Raw genomic sequence first — 4,195 nt, forward strand, 5'->3', positions numbered from 1 at the left:
ATAGTTAGCTTTGTAATGAGCGAGGGTCAGCCTAAGAAAGACCTCTGCCTGTGGGGTAATCTATAAAGTGTTTTCCACATGGGAGGATTGAAAATCGATTTGTGTCTGTGGTGCGCTCTGTCTAGGCTTTACAAAGTCGAACCTGATCAGGAAGCAGTTGAAAAATGTAGAGGTTATTTTAAATGTTAATTAGAATGGGTGGTAGGTAGAAAGAGGATAAAGCTTAAAAAAAGTTTATAATGGCTCGAGAAATGATCAAGATAAGGTTTATTGCTGTGAAGTGATATAACATATGGAGAGTGGACAGAGAGTTATGCTAAAATTAACAGGGGCTACAGCAGCTTTTTAAACCTTAAAGCAAGGAGCAACTGTGTGTACAGCAAGTGTTTATGTGAGTGTGGGTGGATGGGTGGCACACATATGCTTTACATGTGCTCTATTAACTAGAATATGGCACATAGAATTCACACATAACAATTTCAAATAAGTGGGAAGCTATTTTTAGTCGCTAAGTGATCTGAGATCTTTTTGCTTCAACATTAAGCTGATTGTCACAGCAACAATTGTAGGTAGCTACTGTATATAGTTTAATTACAGATAAACAATACTTTTAGTTCAGTAACCATTGTAAATGAGCATGCACAATTCAATATCCAATACTGATTGATATATATCCACCACTGATGATAATTTTATAGAAATTAAATGCCTTTGAAAATCATCAGAGATGCCCAACCATCAAACTGCAGTCTTGTGAGCAAAAGAGACTGTAGATTGTCACTAAAACATTATTTACTATGTTCATAAAGCTATGTTTCTTGAGAGAACTATTGGCTGGTACCCCAAATGCAGGTGATTTCAGGTTTTTATGGTCCTTGGTGTAAACCAACCCCCTCCCATATAAACACGAACCTGCAATGCAGCTGCAACTGGCTAACTTCAAACCCTCTGTGCTTTCTCTGTTGATGATAGCCTGCAGGCTGGATACACTGAATTCAGTATATTTGTGCCTGAGGGAATGAAATCTGACAGCCCGACCCCAGAGGAATATCTAGCAGCAAACTCACTCTCACACGCAAGTGTTAACAGCTTCTGTCACCAGGAAAAGCAGCAGAGACAAAGCGAAAAGGCCCAGGTGACTCAGAATTTCAGTCAGTTGATTTCATGTGATAACAGAATCACTTACAGTCTGTCCGGTATTTACTAGGTTTTACCACCAGAGGGAAGTAGATGCACGAGAACCAAAATCAGAGGAAGCGATAAAAGAAGGGGGTAAACCAAAACAAGTTTTTGCTTCAGTCATAGCGGAATCTGTATACACAGAACTCCACAGAATCATTCAATAAGCTCTGCTATTTGTATCTCTTTATTAAATATTTTGAGTAGTTTTAAAAAGTCGTTTTTAGCCCAAGCTTGTACTAGTACTGTTAGTTTGCTTTAACTTGCTTTACCATTTAAGTGCATTTTGCTGAATAGATTCCACAATAACTATGCAATAATGTCAACATCTTGCATAGTCATATGACTCATATCTTGAATGTCAGGGGTGTCAGAGGTGGATATGGAGGAAACAGAGTAGGGAAAGGATAAAACTCACTGTAGACATGAGGCATGGGAAAATAAAGAAATAAACTGAAGGAAAGGGCAAGTCAGGGGAGAGGAGGAAAGGAACTGATTAAAAACCATCTGATCAAGACCTCAGGCAGTCTTTCTCTTTTTCTCTTCACCCTCTCTGACTGCAGATTTTGGCTGTATGCTGCCGACAGTTCCAATTTCAAGCATCTAAATTTAACCTTGAAGAAAAATGAACAGTCGAGATGAAAAGTAGGGGAGACCGGGAGCAATTGTGATAGGGGCGAATTATAACACACTAAATGTCTGAAAATTATTTTTGAATGTCTAGTATTATGTTTTTTAAAGTCACCATGAAATCACCATGAAACTATAATTTTATGGAATACTGCAGTATTTATTATAAATGATTTATATGTGCACATCATTAGCTTTAAAAAAAAAAATCACATATACATATATACACACACTCCTGAGCAAAATGGCAAAACACTAATCTTTTAATTGTCTTAACCACAAATTATTGGTCAGGAAATAAGCAAAATTTAAGCAAATCTTCTTCTTCGTCCTAGTGTGTTTTCCACAAGTGTGGAGTCCACTTTTCGGATCTTGGCATGGCATTTTGCATGGTCGAGTATCCTGTTCTGGTGTAATTTGGCGATCCTCTTATCTACGTTGATTGTATCCTGCCATCTTTAAATTGTTCATCCATGTGGCCATTGGCCATCCACCATGAAGTGGTAGGCGGTGTCAGCGACAGGTCCTGCTCTTATGATGTGCCCATACCACCGAAGATGCCTTTGCCGCATTTTCTCCTTAATTGGTCAGCATTCGGCTCAATACAGCACAACTGAACGTGCTACCATTCGATATATCTTTGCCACGAGACGGACTGGTATGTGTTTATCACCAAGAACTCCAGTGATTTCTTTCCAGTGCATCCAGGCTGCATTCACCCGCCCATGTACTTAGTTATTGATACCACCGTCTCTTTGCAGGCACAATCCTAGGTACTTAAAGCTGTATGTCTTATTCAGGGCTTTGCCACTTAGCAGCATGTTGCCATCAGAAGGATTGGTTTCCAAATATTCAGTTTTCTTGATGTTGAGGCAGAGGCCATATTGGCTGAGGTGGTCATTCCATACCTGGCCAGCATAATGCTGTCCAGGGCCCATGGGACACCCTGTTGCAGGTCTCGAGTGATGGCGACAATGCTGAGCCTTGGTGTACACCAACCCTCACAAGAAAGCTATCAGGAATGCCAGCCGTGCATCTTACATAACTACTAGTGTTCTCATAGAGCATTAGAACCCATTTGATGAGTTTTTCAGGCACTTCATGGTCCCATAGTGCATACCAGATCAGCTGATGCGGCACCTGGTCGAAAGCCTTTTCAAGATCAAGAAAAGCTATATGCAGCAGCTTCTTTTTCTCCCAGTGGTTTTTTATTAACATTCGCACTGCAAATATTGCATCACTGGTGCTGCAGCCCTTGATGAAACCACATTAGTAGGTGGTGAGTTGACACGCAGCTCCTTCAACTTCCGCTGGCTCAAAATCTGCTGGCAGATCATGCTATCAATAGCTTCAGCAATTTCTTTAGTTGTAAATTGAGGTACTGGGCCGGCATTTGGGATGCCTTCAGGAATCGGCAATGTGGGAATCTGATGTTGAATCTCCTTGAAATAGTGTTGCCAGCATTTTAAGATCTCACTCCTGTCCTGTAGTCAACGACCATCCTTTTCTTTCATGTACATATAGCGTTCAATATCTTATGCCCCTTTGATCTTCCCACCTTCTTTTTGTGTCCACTTGCTCATTCAGGTCTTGGTCGTGTTTGGCTTTGGCCTCAGCAACAGCCTTCTTTGCCTCTCTTTTTGCAGTAGCATACTTCTTCCTATTATCATTGGTCTTTTGCACAAAATAGTTCTTGTACGCAGCTTTCTTCTTCCAGACTTTCTGTTCAACAACATCTGTCAAGAGCCACGCCTGTTTGTTGATGCGACAGCGGCCTGGCTTGATGGTTCCTAGGGTTGTCTTTGCAGCCATGGTGGTAGAGTCACATAAGGTATTCCAGGTGCCATCTGTGGTGACTGGAGGGAACACAATGCGACTAACAAAGTCCGCCTTGTGGTCACTCAATTTCCATCACTTGATTTTCGCTGGGTCCATGCATGGTACCATTGCTTTTGCTAATCTTCATGTCAGCAATGAGCATCTTATTTTGTAGGGCAAGACATTAAGAGGCAATGACCTTCACACCAGAATGAAATCGACCTGGCTGGTATGGTCACCACTGGCGTAGGTAATTAGATGGCTGGTGTGTTTCTTAATGATCGTATTGATAATGATGAAGTTATTCGCCTCAGCAAAGTCCAAGATTTTATGTCTATCAACATTTCGTGTACCATACCCATTACCTCTATGGCAACTAACCATCCTGCATACATCCGACATGGCCGTTTAAATCACAGCCGATAACAAAATAATCTATTTGTGGGCACATGGATACGTGATCTTGTAATTCCATCCAGAATAGGTCTTTCTCCTCTTCTTCCAGTTTGCATAGGCCAAGGAAAGGTGTAACCGGTGGGCCGGTCTGAATAGCGATGGACTTCTGTCA

General features: G+C 41.3%; 1 pseudogene; it reads right to left on the bottom strand.

Moving 5' to 3' along the window:
• Positions 1-2,408: 2,408 nt before the first annotated feature.
• LOC137021865 (uncharacterized) lies at positions 2,409-3,146 on the bottom strand (annotated as a pseudogene).
• Positions 3,147-4,195: the final 1,049 nt, after the last annotated feature.

Source organism: Chanodichthys erythropterus, chromosome 6, assembly GCF_024489055.1.
Source record: "Chanodichthys erythropterus isolate Z2021 chromosome 6, ASM2448905v1, whole genome shotgun sequence".
In the NCBI taxonomy this organism is placed as follows: domain Eukaryota; kingdom Metazoa; phylum Chordata; class Actinopteri; order Cypriniformes; family Xenocyprididae; genus Chanodichthys; species Chanodichthys erythropterus.